This window comes from Oncorhynchus nerka, linkage group LG3 (assembly GCF_034236695.1).
Source record: "Oncorhynchus nerka isolate Pitt River linkage group LG3, Oner_Uvic_2.0, whole genome shotgun sequence".
NCBI classification, from domain to species: domain Eukaryota; kingdom Metazoa; phylum Chordata; class Actinopteri; order Salmoniformes; family Salmonidae; genus Oncorhynchus; species Oncorhynchus nerka.
Window position 1 is genome coordinate 58,689,625 of NC_088398.1, and position 17,089 is coordinate 58,706,713.

At 41.4% G+C, this 17,089-nt stretch overlaps 1 long non-coding RNA gene across 1 annotated transcript; it reads right to left on the reverse strand.

Moving 5' to 3' along the window:
- Positions 1 to 15,493: 15,493 nt before the first annotated feature.
- LOC115115789 (uncharacterized) lies at positions 15,494 to 16,665 on the reverse strand. Its single transcript, XR_003861447.1, has 2 exons — positions 16,517 to 16,665; positions 15,494 to 16,142 (listed from the first exon to the last, which is right to left on the reverse strand). It is a non-coding gene; the product is annotated as an uncharacterized LOC115115789 (long non-coding RNA).
- Positions 16,666 to 17,089: the final 424 nt, after the last annotated feature.

Here is a 17,089-nt window from a genome sequence, read left to right on the forward strand (position 1 = left end):
TGTAAAAAAAAAAAATGTTTAAAAAAGGGTAAAGAAACTTTATACTTTATGTCCTGAAAAATAAAGCATGTGTGGGGCTAATCCAACACAACACACCACACCACTTCATATTCCTAAACTGTGGTTGCATCATGTTATGGGTATGTTTGTTATGGGTATGCTTGTCATCGCCAAGGACCAGGGAGATTTTTGGAGGGATATAAAGAAACAGAATACAGCTAAGCACAGGCTAAATCCTAGAGGAAAACCTTCAGTCTTCTTTCCACCAGACACTGGGAGACAAATTCACCTTTCAGTAGGACAATAACATAAAACACAATTACACTGACTGTTTCTGAGTGGTCTAGTAACAGTTTGGACTTAAATCGTCTTGAAATTCTATGGCCAGAATTGAAAATGGCTGTCTAGCAATGATCAACAATCAACTAACATATCTCTTGCAGCATGAACTGACATGTTGTCCACCCAATCAAAGGATCAGAAGATGCATATAGTACTGAAAGCATAAGATACAGCTAGCTAGCTCGGCAGTCCATAACATGTGGTTGGTAGTTAACTCAAAGAGAGACAAAGACAATAGTTAAACAGTTTTGAACATATTAATTTCTTACAAAATGAAGTAGAATCAAAAGAAAGAGAGAGAGATAAATACAGTTGAAGTCAGAAGTTTACATACACCTGAGCCAAATACATTTAAACTCAGTTTCACCATTTCTGACATTTAATCCTAGTAATAATTCCTTGTTTTAGGTCAGTTAGGATCACCACTTTATTTTAAGAATGTGAAATGTCAGAATAATAGTAGGGAGAATGAAGTTTACATACACTCAATTAGTATTTGGTAGCATTGCATTTTGTTTAACTTGGGTCAAACGTTTCGGGTAGCCTTCCACAAGCTTCCCACAATAAGTTGGATGAATTTTGGCCCATTCCTCCTGACAGAGCTGGTGCAACTGAGTCAGGTTTGTAGGCCTCCTTGCTTGCACACACTTTTTCAGTTCTGCCCACACATTTTGTAAAGGATTGAGGTCAGGGCTTTGTGATGGCCACTCCAATACCTTGACTTTGTTGTCCTTAAGCCATTTTGCCACAACTTTGGAAGTATGCTTTGGGTCATTGTCCATTAGGAAGACCCATTTGGCTATGCTTTGGGGCGGCAGGGTAGCCTAGTGGTTAGAGCATTGGACTAGTAACCGGAGAAAAAAAACGGAGCTGACAAGGTACAAATCTGTCGTTCTGCCCCTGAACAGGCAGTTAACCCACTGTTCCTAGGCCATCATTGAAAATAAGAATTTGTTCTTAACTGACTTGCCTAGTTAAATGAAGGTAAAATAAAAAATTATTTAATAACTGATGTCTTGAGATGTTGCTTCAATATATCTACAGCATTTTCTTTCCTCATGATGCCATCTATTTTGTGAAGTGCACCAGTCCCTCCTGCAGCAAAGCACCCCCACAACATGATTCTGCCTTCCCGTGCTTCCCGGTTGGGATGGTGTTATTCAGTTTGCAAGCCTCCCCATTTTTCCTTCAAACATAACGATGGTCATTATGGCCAAACAGTTCTATTTTTGTTTCATCAGACCAGAGGTGCAAACCGTAGTTTTGCTTTTTTATGGCGGTTTTGGAGCAGTGGCTTCTTCCTTGCTGAACGGCCTTTCAGGTTATGTTGATATAGGACTTGTTTTACTGTGGATATAGATACTTTTGTACTTTTCCTCCAGCATCTTCACAAGGTCCTTTGCTGTTGTTCTGGGATTGATTTGCACTTTTCGCATGAAAGTATGTTGATCTCTAGGAGACAGAACGTGTCTCCTTCCTGAGCTGTATGACAGCTGCGTGGTCCCATGGTGTTTATACTTGGTACTATACTATTGTTTGTACAGATGTACGTGGTACCTTCAGGCGTTTGGAAATTACTCCCAAGGATGAACAAGACTTGTGGAGGTCTACAATTTTTTTCTAAGGTCTTGGCTGATTTCTTTTGATTTTCCTATGATGTCAAGCAAAGAGGCACTGAGTTTGAAGGTAGGCCTTGAAATACATCCACAGGTACATCCACATTTTCTGGAATTTTCCAAGCTGATTAAAGGCACAGTCAACATAGTGTATGGTAACTTCTGACCCACTGGAATTGTGATACATTGAATTATAAGTGAAATAATCTGTCTGTAAACAATTGTTGGAAAAAATGACTTGTGTCATGCACAAAGTAGATGTCCTAACCGACTTGCCAAAACTATAGTTTGTTAACAAGAAATTTGTGGAGTGGTTGAAAAACGAGTTTTAATGACTCCAACATAAGTCTATGTAAACTTCCGACTTATTTTAATTTACTTAGCTAGTGAATCCAGCTAGATAGTTTAGCCTACTCAAACACCCAGTTCAGAGAGGGATGTTTTTTTCACCTGGCACAGACAGCTGTTATATTGTGCACTGAAGTCAACAAGCAAAGGGAAAAGGTGAGAAAAGGAGATAGCGTAGATGCGGGAAGGAATTATGTATACGATGAGCAAAGTGATCATGTGGTTAATATGTGACTGCTAGTTCTGTGTTAGCGTGTGATCAGGGGTGTATTCATTCCGCTGATTCTGTTGAAAAACATTTCTTAAATGGAAGAAAATGGAACGAAACGGGCATAAAGATACCAGATTTTTTCCAATAGGAACTCTTGTTTGCAACTAGATCAGCTAGATGCAGGCAAGAATGTGCAAGGCAGTATTGAATGTGTCGCTGTCTGTCCCCTTGATTGCTCTCGACCTGTGCACCTATGTCGTAAACTTTCATTCATAGGGTAGGTTGTAGCAATCTCATGATGGGTATAGAGGAAATTTGAGTATCTTGTATTAGCCTAAACCTATCAATGTTACATTGTGCTGGGTGAATGAAATATGAATGACAGTCATCCAATATGGTGTAATAGAAATATGGCCCATAAGAAAAAAGATTGTCCTCCCTCACTGACCATCACTGCCCTAAACATATTACTGACTGGGTTTATAAGACATACTGTATATTTAAATTACTTCCATAAGAGCACATTGAGGGACACACAGTCAAGCCCTACTGTACCTGCATCCTCTCTGATGATCAATGAAAGCTGAAACTATAGGCCGGATAAAGTGCACCTTTTTATCACTCTGTATTCTGCAAGGATAGTGATTTTATTTCACATAATGTCTTTGCAACAATTTAATTATGAATCATTATTAATTAATTGATGCATGATTAAAAACTATTCCCTTACTCAAATTATATTTTCTCTCTGCAGTATCTGCTAATTTCCCATATAAGCTCAGCAGCCCTGTTTCCTGTGCTGGGACTCAGGAGAAGGCAGGGCGAAGGAGAGGAGATGGGGAGGGCCCTGGTTCAAAGCCATCCCCGGCTCACATGTTGGGGCTGGGGAGAGAGAGGGAGTTGAAATGGTTCAGGGATAAAAACACAAAGGCAACACATCAAACTCAGTTCCGTGGCTCCTGCCTGGAGCCACGGAACTGGACACGCCCGTGGTCGCCGTGACGACACCAGCGACACGCTGCTTCCACCGAACAAGAGATCACACAGGAACCTCTGTCTTCTCTGTCCTTGTCACGGTACACCCCGACCACTGGTCACAGAGAGAACACACTGGATCATAATCTCTCATCACCACAAGTGACCCCTCTGGACCAGTTGGAGATGGCTGATCTGTTTCCATCTTCAGTCCTCATCCTCTGGCTTTAGGGGTAAAAGAGCCACACAGTATAATAATTAGCTATGTGTTGAACCTGTGTCCAAACTGGATCCATGGTTGCTTTTGTCCCATGTCCAATGTAACCTTACTCGCGTCAGACAATACCTACCTGGCTGCAACAGACCCTAATTGATTATCTTCGGTAGAAGTGTGAACAGGCCAGACCATAGCCATTAGAATTGTGAAACTGATATGATAGAAATTCATATGATTTATATGTTTAAGGTAATGGTAAGATAATTACTAAATTATTTATATGTTTATGGTAATGTTAAGATAATGACTAAAAATATTCCACCCTGAAACCATGTAATTTTATGACATTTATTAGAATCATAAAACTATAATCTGATGATGTGTGTAGTTTTAGTCAGAATTAGAACAAGGACCTTTTGTTCATTTTTAGTATGTAAGCAGGGTGCAAGTGGGAAACAAATTATAAGAGGAGCTATCGACAGACTACTGTGGAATACTGTGTTCCTTACAGGACATTCTGTCTCTACCCGTGGAGGGGAGAAACTGTTAGGCTTGCAGAAAATTATGAAACATGTTGCAGATTAAACAATGTATCTCTGTAGTGGAAAAATGCCGACTGTCTGAGCATGGCATAGCTTAAGATTTGAACTTGTTTGTGTGTGTTATAAAGACTGGGTTTGCATTTTTTATTTTAGAGCACTCTCGTGAATAAACATTTTGACTATTGTAAACTGGGACTCTTGTCTGTTTCATTCAACCAGAATCTTACAAACTCTGGGTTGCAGACTGAGTAAATTAATTGAAGTTTATGAACATTGATAATGAAATTCACATAACAGAAACTCCTTCGTGATAATTGGGATGATGTAGAGACAGGTTCTGTGCTGCTGCTGTTCTATTTGTTGCTCAGGCCCAGCGTGTATAATACTCTCCCTGGAGAGATTACATTTACTTCCCCTGCTGATGGCTGGTCCTCGGGTGATGGAATGATTGCTCCATGTTTATTTTCCTCCTCTGAGGTGGAAAAACCCCACCCGCCCGACCAACCCGGGGCCACTGGAAAGAGTTGGTGCAGCGAGCTGCGGAGCTGGCAGCACGTACACCGTGTGGTAACACCTTATAACCACAGTGTGGTTTTTATGAGGGGAACATTGAAGTTCAAGGAAAACACACATAACTTTAAAAGCGTACGTCATTTGAGATAACTATTAGAAAACATATTGGAATTTTGTTTTGTGTTATATGATAATATAATTGGATGATTTTAAAGTTGTGAGATTTGGGATTTTATTTGTGCCTACATCAGCTTGCTCAAACTGTAGGCCTATGCAGCAGCCACCGACTAGAATGAAAAGGTTGGTTCACACGATGAAAGAGTGTCAGGGGTAAGAAACGTACACAGGAAAGGGTTCATGAGTCCCGTGTGTCCCCTATCCTATCTGTTTATGTGTTTTACATAGCCGATATTCATACCCAGGAGCCCTCTATTAAAGTGAATGGCTTTTCTCCATCAGGTGCCTGACTTACATTGCCAATTAGAGCGCCTGTAAAGTTACCCATAGACTGTAACTTCATACTGGTTTACATTGAGGGAGAATAGAGATTACAAATGAAAATGAAAAACGTCTTCAAATCAATATCTTATCTACCTGCCCAGGGACTACAGATTAAATACATATGAAACGTAATAAGGTAAAGGAAAACATCTGAAAAATACTGAGGTCCTAGAAGCTGTGATGGAGGAAACCTTGTTGAGAGAAATAATGATTCTTTGTTACCCTCTTCTCTAGCCCCCAGGATATACACATACACACACCGTGCCTAAGTAAGCATTATGTAGGAGCTGTGGATCTCTTCTCAGAGGATCTGGGCCCGTATACACAAAGCACCTCGGAGTAGGAGTGCTGATCTAAGCAACAGCTCAACATCATCTAATCACTTATGCTTAGTCTAATACAGTGACAAACGATTTAGTCCAATAAACATAAGCTAAATATGATGTAGCTGTCCATGGTACTGATTTATGTCTGTGTGTTTGCATGTGTGCGTGCAAGTACGAAAAAAAAACATGTTGACTCACCCCACTTGTAGAGAAACACAATGCCATCCTACTCTTTCATGTTGCCTAAACGGTCTATAACTCTGTCATTCAGTACACGCTTTTAGTTTTTGTTGTCCTAGGCTACCTGGCTAAAATGCTTACTCGTGAGCCTAATTTCCTTTCATGGGCAACGATGCGCCAGGCCAGCTAGTTAACATTAGTCTACTACATCAAGCTACATGTTGAACTTTCATCCTCTGAGGCCAGAGGCACAATGTATGAAGTTATGGTTGGATCAGAGCCACCCTTATAATCATTGGCCAGTATGGAGAAGTCCAAATCCCTATCCATGGCTAATTTAGGAAAGGGACAATTTTAGCTAGCTAACCACCGCAGGACAACAACACAATGAGATGCAACAATTCAAGTTCTTTCTGTCAATGACATTTGGCTTGTGATGTGATTGGTTTGAAGCCAAATCCAAACTGGCTTCCTTTGACACTTTATTTTTTTGGTGCACCAGGACCATTCACAGCTGAGCTCACTCAGTTTTGCTCAAGGCTATATATTTTTTTTATCAAGAGAGGCCAAATGCTTGCTGCCTTCCCTTGCATTCATTGCTACAGGTGCCAACAATGTCATACTCTTCTTGGCCAGACAGCATCAGATAGATGGCCTACACATACTGAGACATATTAGAACAGCATTCCTACACTGAAGGGTTTTGCGGATATGGGCCCTGTTCTCTGTTTGGGAGCTCATCAAGAGATTAGGATCTCATTGGGCCATCCCTCAGATGCGCGGGGTAGGTTACGATGAGATTTTTCTATTGTGAATATACGTTACAAAATTAGGATACAGGCTACAACATTAGGATACAGGCTACAACATTAGGATACAGGCTACAACATTTGGATACAGGCTACAACATTAGTATACAGGCTACAACATTAGGATACAGGCTACAACATTAGCATACAGGCTACAACATTAGGATACCGGCTACAACATTAGGATACAGGCTACAACATTAGCATACAGGCTACAACATTAGGATACAGGCTACAACATTAGCATACAGGCTACAACATTAGGATACAGGCTACAGCATTAGGATACAGGCTACAGCATTAGGAAACAGGCTACAACATTAGGATACAGGCTACAGCATTAGGATACAGGCTACAGCATTAAGATACAGGCTACATCATTAGGATACAGGCTACAACATTAGGATAAAGGCTACAACGATAGGGGAAAGGCTACAATGATAGGACGAAGACTCCCTTAGCCGCCCAAACTGGCTCAATTTAAGATCCTGTAGTCTCCCATAACTCTCCCAAGTCTTCAATCAATCATACTTCCTCAGCTCTTGAACATGACACAACAATTTGACCAACTGGAGACATTTTGTTAATCCCCACAAGGTCAAATGCTATTTCTAGAGGGTTTGGGATTAAGGTTCTAATTCGTTTTAGGGCCGGTTTCACAGACATAGCTGAGATTAAGCCAGGAGTAGGCCTTAATGTGTACTAGTTAAACTAGGACATTTAAGTTGCTTTCATGAACATGGCTTAAATATGGCTAAGTTAGTCAGAGAATATGGAGTCCTGGAGTAAGGTAAGTAAGCCTAAATGAAAACACCTGGGATAAACCTGATAAGCCTGAAGTATGAGCACATGCTGTTGGTCTAATGGTGCTCATAAAAACCCGTAATGGAATAGAAAACACCATTACTGATCTGAATCTTGTGACAAAACAATGTCAGAGGCAAAAATAAAACTTTAGTGAACATGAAAAAACGCTACTAAAACTAATTTTGTCAAACCATCCAGTTATTGAAAGTAAAAACCATAAAAAGCACACTATTTTAATTTTGTACAGAACAAACATTATCAATGCAAAAATAGGCCATAATTAATATATTCCATATTTAAATGTATATCATCTAGTTGAAGTGCTGCAATGTGAAAGCAACTCTGTGTGCAAGTCCCCGTTGGTCATTGTCTGCCTCAGCCATGGGAACATTTGCTTGATCCTGATCTTCCATTGGAGGACAGCAGTGCCGCTTCAGGTAGTTGTGCAGCACAGCTGTAGCAATGATCACCTTGCAGCATCTTCTTGGCTTGAAATGAAGTGTATTGCATAAACACTGGAATAGATTTTTCCATAATCCAAACATACGCTCGATAATCCCTCTCATGCGCGGATATGAGCTCTATTATATCTTTGCTGCTCAGCTGTTGTGGGATTTATGTATGGAGTGAATAAAAAGTTACTCTGACATATCCACTGTCACAAAGTAGTAGTGCACTATGTCGTTCTCTCTGAAACTGAGCACACACTGAAAAGTTGAGAAGAATCCTTGAATCGTGAGTTGCACCTTTGCAATGGGCAACAATGTTAGAAAACTCTAAATTCGGAGTACATCCACCCTGAACATTGATGGAAAACAAGTTCTTATGGTTCCTGTAGACTCCTCAACATCAGGAGTTGATGGACACTTGATGGGAACATGACATCCATCTATACAGCCAATCACTCCTGGGAAGTGCCTGTATTCATAGAATTGTACTTTATAGTTGGCTTGGCCAGCAGCATCAGGAAACTTGATGTAAAGACTCCTCAGTTCACAAATGGCCCTGCAGACTTTGAACTATTCTACACACAGTTGCTTCACTGGCACAACACAAATCACCAGTTTCATGATGAATGATTTCAGATGCCAAAAACCTTAAAGTGATCAGAACTTGGAGAGAATAGGGTAAAGGCCTTCCTCTTTAAGATAGAGAAGAAAGTCTAGGCTCAAGCAAACATATTATCTCCAATGCATTTTCTTTGTACATACTAAAGCTGTCTCAAAGCTATTTCAAAGTAATTTATTGGTTTACTCCTATCCACAAGTACTCATCTGGCTGGTCTCTGTAGTGCTTGTTGTTCTTCATTTAGATATTCCAAATAGTTCATTCTCCCTCACAAACAGTACTAAGCAGAAGTTAAACCTGCCTTATCTGTGAAACTGGCTCTTAAGCTTAGGTGTTAGGGTTAGATTAAGGGTTAGGAGCTAGGGTTAGCGTTAGCGTTACGGTTGTGTTTTGGGTTTAAGGTTAGGGAAAATAGGATTTCGAATGGGACTGAATTGTGTGTCCCCACAAGGTTAGTTATACAAGACTGTGTGTGTGTGTGTGTAGCATGACGTTAGCATTACATTAGTCTCAGAGAGAAAAAGGCCCTAACAGGCGATGCTAGAGAGAGTGGAGGAGAGGGAGCCTGGACCTGGTAGTAGTCTTATTAAAGCACTGAAAACATTTCACTCATGTCAGTCAGTGAAATGTCAGTCAGCACCTGAGAAAACATTTGCACGAAATTGAAGGAGAAATTAGCACAATTTTCTGCTGCTGGAATCACTAACCAAGGCCGGTGAGTGGACTGAAAGCCAGATTAAACTACTGTAAACCAGGTGGCAAACCTGGGTGGAGGACTGAGCTGAAGTTTTAAAAAGTAGATTATTACACAGACATTTCCTTATTGTATAAATAATAGAGCGGAATATTAATGATGTTTATACTTCGACTTTAAACAGCCTTTTGCTTCCAAACTTTAACGTTTCTTGGAATACGTACCTATACATTGGTTAAGACAAGTTGAGAAACAGATTACCGGCTGGCCATGCATGCTTTCCGCCTGGCTACCCCTGGGGTTAAGTGAGTGTTGTGTCAAGAAGGAGTGCGGCTTGGCTGGGTTGCGTTTCGGAGGACGCACGGCTCTCGACCTTCGCCTCTCCTGAGTCCGTATGGGAGTTGCAGCGATGGAACAGGACTGACTACCAATTGGAAACCATGGAAAAAGTGGGTAAAATGTATATATTTTTTAAATAAAGGAATTTATTCTCTGCAGCAGAGGTAACTCTGGGTCTTCCTTTCCTGTGGCGGTCCTCATGAGAGCCAGTTTCATCATAGCGCTTGATGATTTTTTTGCGACTGCACATGAAGAAACTTTCAAAGTTCTTGAAATGTTCCATATTGACTGACCTTCATGTCTTAAAGTAATGGACTGTCGTTTCTATTTGCTTATTTGAGCTGTTCTTGCCATAATATGGACTTGGTCTTTTACCAAATAGGGCCATTTCTGTATACCACCCCTACCTTGTCACAACACAACTGATTGGCTCAAACGCATTAAGAAGGAAAGAAATTCCACAAATTAACAAGGCACACCTGTTAATTAAAATACATTCCAGGTGACTACCTCATGAAGCAGGTTGAGAGAATGCCAAGTGTGCAAAGCTGTCATGTTTACTCCATGTGTAACTCTGTGTTGTCTGTTCACACTGCTATGCTTTATCTTGGCCAGGTCGCAGTTGCAAATGAGAACTTGTTCTCAACTAGCCTACCTGGTTAAATAAAGGTGAAAAAAAGGCAAAGTGTAGCCACTTTGAATAATTTCAAATGCATTTTGATTTGTTTAACACTTTTTTTGGTTACTACATGATTCCATAATGTAGAAAATAGTAAAAATAAAGAAAAACCCTTGAAATTGTCCGTAGAGCACTGAGACATGATTGTGTCAAGGCACAGATCTGGAGAAGGGTACCAAAACATTTCTGCAGCATTGAAGGTCCCCCAGACCACAGTGGCCTCCATCATTCTTCAATGGAAGAAGTTTGGAACCACCAAGACTCTTCCTAGAGCTGGCCAATCAGGAAAACTAAGCAATTAGGGGAGTAGGGCCTTGGTCAGGGAGGACAACCATCTCTGCAGCACTCCACCAATCAGGCCTTTATGGCAGAGTGGCCAGACGGAAGCCACTCCTCAGTAAAAGGCACATGACAGCCTGCTTGGACTTTGCCAAAAGGCACCTAAAGGAATCTCAGACCATGAGAAACAAGATTCTCTGGTCTGATGAAACCAAGGTTGAATTATTTGGCCTGAATGCAAAGCGTCACGTCTGGAGGAAACCCTGCACCATCCCTACAGTGAAGCATGGTGGTGGCAGCATCATGTCTGGAGGAAACCCGGCACCATCCCTACAGTGAAGCATGGTGGTGGCAGCACCAGGCTGTGGGGATGTTTTTCAGTGGCAGGGACTGAGAGACTAGTCAGGATCGAGGAAAAGATTAACAGAGCAAAGTATAGAGAGATCTTTGATGAAGTCATGAGTGCTCTGGAGCAGGTTATCAAACTAGGGCGGTTCACCTTCCAATAGGACAGCGACCTTAAGCACACAGTCAAGACAACGTAGGAATGGTTTCGGGAAAAGTCTCTGAATGTCCTTGAGTAGCCTAGCCAGAGCCTGAACCCGATCGAACATCTCTGGAGAGACCTGAAAATAGCTGTGCAGCGATGCTCCCCATCCAACCTGACAGAGCTTGAGGATCTGCAGAGAAGAAATGGGACAAACTCCCCAAATACAGGTGCGCCAAACTTGTAGCGTCATACCCAAGAAAACTCAAGGAAGTAATCGTTGCCAAAGGTGCTTCAACAAAGTACTGAGTAAAGGGTCTGAATACTTATGTAAATGTGATATCACCATTTAAAAAAAAAAAATTATGAGTTTGCAAAAAATTCAAAAAAACTGTTTTTTTCTGTCATGGGGTATTGTGTGTAAATTAATGAGGGGGGAAAACAATTTAATCAGTTTTAGAATAACACTAACGTAACCAAATTTGGAAAAAGTAAAGTGGTCTGACAACTTTTTGTCAGGCCACTTTAGAAATGTTTTTACTGCTACAGATTTTTTCTTTACTACTGCAGATTTCTTTTGAAAGATATAGATTTGGGCAACTGCAGAAGTGTTGCAAAAGTTTACAGCTCTCAAAAACATTGTTGCCCTGAATTTAGCTGGGTTTAAGAGAGACTTCTTTCTGGAGGACAATGCCATGCCGACTCACATGTGTGGGTGGTGTGGGGCTAAGGCTTAAGAGGGTGTGAACTATGCTGAATGGGCTTAAACAAAGAAGAAGTGCTCTCTAGGAAGTGTGAAAATCTCTGAAGTCTTGCAAGGCCATTTTCTCCAACTTGTCTCTTAAGTGAGAAGTTTTTCCTTTTAAAGCAACATAACTTTCCCATGTTTCCTCCAACTATAGTGCATGACATACCATTTAAGTCTGTACTTTCACAAAATGCTAAAAATAAGCAAATCACTTACATTTGATAAGCCTCAATAGAGAAATCCAGACACAATTGACATCCAAAATGTACAAATAACATCTGTATAACATTTAGTTTCTCTGAGGCTTTTCTGTTTAAGGTTAGTTCAATGGACCGACTGATCTAGTCATCAGCACATGCCTTCGCTGTGAATAACACTAATCAGTCCAATTGAGCTTAGTGTCAGGCTACATCTTTTTATGTTGGGGTTGTTTTTGCTTAATGTATTGTGTACTAACAAAAGGCACACCTCAAACATTAACACCAAGTACATAAGCCTTTGATTGTGCTTCACCATACAGTAAAACTAACATTTGAATCATGTCATATTTGAGTGTTATAGGATTTTGGACATGTTTCTGATAAGGGCCCATGATATTCATGAAAGCCACCATACGGTGTCATAGGAAATGAAGTAAAGGAAAGAAGACCTAGGACAGTTTGTTAGCAGTTCCTTAGCATGTGAAATACCAAGGTTATTATTTCTGTCACTTTCTCACCACTGGCAGAGAGAAAGGACTGTAGCTGGAACACAGTCATACAGTCAGGGCCTGGGTTCTAGGAGCAGGATTTTGGCAGCCAGTCAGAGCCTGGGTTCTTTTGTCAGCAGATAACACTGCCCAGATGACAGATAGGTCACCTTATTTTGTCATCTGGGAGCAATAGAGGGAGATCTTATGGAAGTTGCCAAACTATGGAAAGAGAGAGTAGAATGATAGGAGAGCACAGATAAGATAGACAGAAGAGCATAGATAGAAGGATAGAAAGGGACAGAGGATAATATCTTCTGGGCGCCAATTAGTGGAAGTATTGGGTAGCACTAGTGTGAATGGAGACATTTAAAAATATATATATTTAACCTTTATTTAACCAGGTAGGCCAGTTGAGAACAAGTTCTCATTTACAACTGCGACCTGCCCAATGTAAAGCAAAGCAGTGCAACAAAAACAACACAGTTACATAAACACACGCACAGTCAATAACACAAAAGAAAAGAAAAATAGAAAAATCTATGTACAGTGTGCGTAAATGTAGAAGAGTAGGGAGGTAGGCAATAAATAGGCCCTAGAGGTGAAAATAATTACAATTTAGCATTAATACTGGAGTGATAGATGTGCAGATGATGTGCAAGTAGAGATACTGGGGTACAAAATAGCAAAAGGGTAAGTAATAATATGGGAATGGGGTAGTTGGATGGGCTATTTACAGATGAGCTATGTACAGGTTAAGTGATCTGTAGGCTGTGCTGACAGCTGGTGCTTAAAGCTAGTGAGGGAGATAAGAGTCTGCAGCTTTAGTGATTTTTGCAGTTTGTTCCAGTCATTGGCAGAAGAGAACTGGAAGGAGAGGCAGCCAAAGAAAGAATTGGCTTTGGGGATGACCAGTGAGATTTTCCTGCTGGAGCGCGTGCTACGGGTGGGTGCTGCTATGGTGACCAGTGAGCTGCGATAAGACGGGGCTTTACCTAGCAAAGACTTATAGATGACATGGAGCCAGTGGGTTTGGCGACGAGTATGAAGCGATGGCCAGCCAACGAGATCATACAGGTCGCAGTGGTGGGTAGTATATGGGGCTTTGGTGACAAAACGGATGGCACTATGATAGACTGCATCCAATTTGTTGAGTAGAGTGTTGGAGGCTATTTTGTAAATGACATCGTCGAAGTCGAGGATCGGTAGGATGGTCAGTTTTACAAGGCTATGTTTGGCAGCATGAGTGAAGGATGCTTTGTTGCGAAATAGGAAGCCAATTCTAGATTTAATTTTGGATTGGAGATGTTTAATGTGAGTCTGGAAGGAGAGTTTACAGTCTAACCAGACACCTAGGTATTTGTAGTTGTCCGCATATTCTAAGTCAGAACCGTCCAGAGTAGTGATGCTGGAAGGGCGGGCAGGTGCGGGCAGCGAATGGTTGAAGAGCATGCATTTAGTTTTACTTGCATTTAAGAGCAGTTGGAGGCCACGGAAGGAGAGTTGTATGGCATGGAAGCTCATCTGGAGGTTAGTTAACAGTGTCCCAAAGAAGGGCCAGAGGTATAGAGAATGGTGTCGTCTGCGTAGAGGTGGATCAAAGAATCACCAGCAGCAAGATTGACATCATTGATGTATACAGAGAAGAGAGTCGGCCCGAGAATTGAATGTTGCGAGTCGAAAGCCTTAGCAGGTCGATAAATACGGCTGCACAGTACTGTCTCTTATCGATGGCGGTTATGATATCGTTTAGGACCTTGAGCGTGGCTGAGGTGCACCCATGACCAGCTCTGAAACTAGAGCTGAGACGGTACGGTGGGATTCGAAATGGTCGGTAATCTGTTCGTTAATTTGGCTTTCGAAGATCTTAGAAAGGCAGGGTAGAATAGATATAGGTCTGTAGCAGTTTGGGTCTAGAGAGTCTCCCCCTTTGAAGAGGGGGATGACCGTGCAGCATTCCAATCTATGGGAATCTCAGACGATAGGTTGAACAGGCCAGTAATAGGGGTTGCAACAATTTCGGCAGATAACTTTAGAAAGAAAGGGTCCAGATTGTCTAGCCAGGCTGATTGAAGGGGTCCAGATTTTGCAGCTCTTTCAGAAGATCAGCGATCTGGATTTGGGTGAAGGAGAAGGAGAAGTGGGGGAGGTTTGGGCGAGTTGCTGTGGGGATCGCAGGGCTGTTGACCGGGGTAGGGGTAGCCAGGTGGAAAGCATGGCCAGCCGTAGAAAAATGCTTTTTGAAATTCTCAATTATAGTGGATTTATCGGTGGTAACAGTGTTTCCTAGCCTCAGTGTAGTGGGGAGCTGGGAGGAGGTGCTCTTATTCTCTATGGACTTTAAAGTGTCCCAGAACTTTTTTGAGTTTGTGCTACAGGATGCAAATTTCTGCTTGAAAAAGCTAGCCATGAATGGGTCATGCTTATTTAAGTTGGTGAGGAAGGCACTTTTAAAGAATAACCAGGCATCCTCTACTGACGGGATAAGGTCAATATCCTTCCAGGATACCCGGGCCAGATCAATTAGAAAGGCCTGCTCGCTGAAGTGTTTTAGGGAGCGTTTGACAGTGATGAGGGGTGGTCTTTTGACTGCAGACCCATTACGGATGCAGGCAATGAGGCAGTGATCGCTGAGATCTTGGTTGAAAACAGCAGAGGTGTATTTGGAGGGCAAGTTGGTTAGGATGATATCTATGAGGGTGCCCTTGTTTACGGATTTGTGGTTGTACCTGGTAGGTTCATTGATAATTTGTGTGATAGTAGAGAGAATGATTCACACCGCTCACCTTTAAAGTTCTTATTTTTAGTATTACATTGTTATTAATTACTGAATTGTTGGGGTTAGAGCTAGCAAGAAAGGCCTTTCACTGTAAAACTTGAAACCTGAGCTAAGCTTAAGACTAACACGGTTCCGCTGCCATCTAGTGGATACTTTGGGAACTGATGGTCAAAATGCCATTTAACAACAACAAAATTGTAAGGTTTAAAAAACATTACATTTATTCCATAAATGGGTCGGTGCAAAACAACTTGAAAGGAAAAGAGAAGGATACCTCTTTGAAGTGTCTTAAAGGGGACACTATTAGCATTTAAGATCACAAGTTCTCACATAAGTTATCAAACATCATTAGAATAGTATTTTATTTTTTAGTTGAAAATAAACTTTTGCAAGACTGCATCATCCCACAACTAACCAAATGATTCCCATCCACACTTCAAGGACGGCAAACCGTAACAGATAAATTAATGATGTGGAGTGAATGATGTGGAGGGTATTGGCAACATATTTCATGTTAATTGTTTTTAAGTGTACAGGGTTCCTTTTTCTCCGTTTACAGAGGTTGCATACTGAACAATTAGGTTACATTCAGCAGACAAACATACCAACACCACATTCACTACAGTGTGGTCACTTCACAGAATGAATAAAACACTGTTCTCTACACTCAAACGGTTAAAGTTGAATCAAGCTGAATAAACTGAAACTGCCATTTTGTATCATCAAATAAAATACATTGTCCCGAACCTACATCAGACAGTACATTCAGATATCAGGCAGGTCAGCAGTGAGTCAGTCTTTACTAATCAATGAATCAGTTTAGAGAAATGAAAAACATATTGTTTTGACAGACCGACAGTAAACCTCTCTTCTCAGAGTATGTTTGTTGAGTGTGTGTGGGTTTGACTGTTCTTTGTTTACATTTCCCTTAAGGAAAAGCATCTCAGTGAATCTTGGATTTCTCGAATAGACCCTCTTGAACTCACAATTCATCCTGCAGAAAGAAAGAAAAGTTAATAGTTAACATGCTATTCAAATATTACAACATGGATCCCATTTGGATTACATTTGCGGTGGTGAACCTTCGCGAATATACTGCGACAAAGTCATGTTGAGAAAATATGCTCATATTGCAGTTTGATACACTGAGCCAACACAATCCACAGTCACTTCAATCAGACTATTAGCAGTTGTCTTGGCTGAATTAGCTAAGCCAGTAAGTCCAGAGCCCAGAAGCCAAACTATCACTTAAAAGTCTATGCCAGAGAATAACATCACTCTGCTTGACTGCAAAAGGCAAGAGGTAGCTGCTAAGATTAAAAAGCAACATGGTGATCGCAGAGTTACTGAACCGCGTAAGAAGCTTACCTTGAAGTTGGCGGCCTTGCCATGTAACCATGGAGATAGCTGCTGGAGCCTCTGACGGAGGAGGTTGGCGATGTTAGTAGCATCCCAGCTGTTGACGTGCTCCCCTCCCTGCACCAATTTGCACCAATTTGTAAGTCGCTCTGGATAAGAGCGTCTGCTAAATGACTTAAATGTAAATGTAATTCACTACCCACCATTGCGACCTGTACGCTCTCGTTGGTTGGCCCTCGCTTCATACTCGTCGCCAAACCCACTGGCTACAGGTCATCTACAAGTCTCTGCTAGGTAAAACCCTGCCTTATCTCAGCTCACTGGTCACCATAGCAGCACCCACTCGTAGCACACGCTCCAGCAGGTATATCTCACTGGTCACCATAGCAGCACACACTCGTAGCACACGCTCCAGCAGGTATATCTCACTGGTCACCATAGCAGCACCCACTCGTAGCACGCGCTCCAGCAGGTATTACATTTACATTTACATTTAAGTCATTTAGCAGACGCTCTTATCCAGAGCGACTTACAAATTGGTGCGTTCACCTTAAGACATCCAGTGGAACAGCCACTTTACAA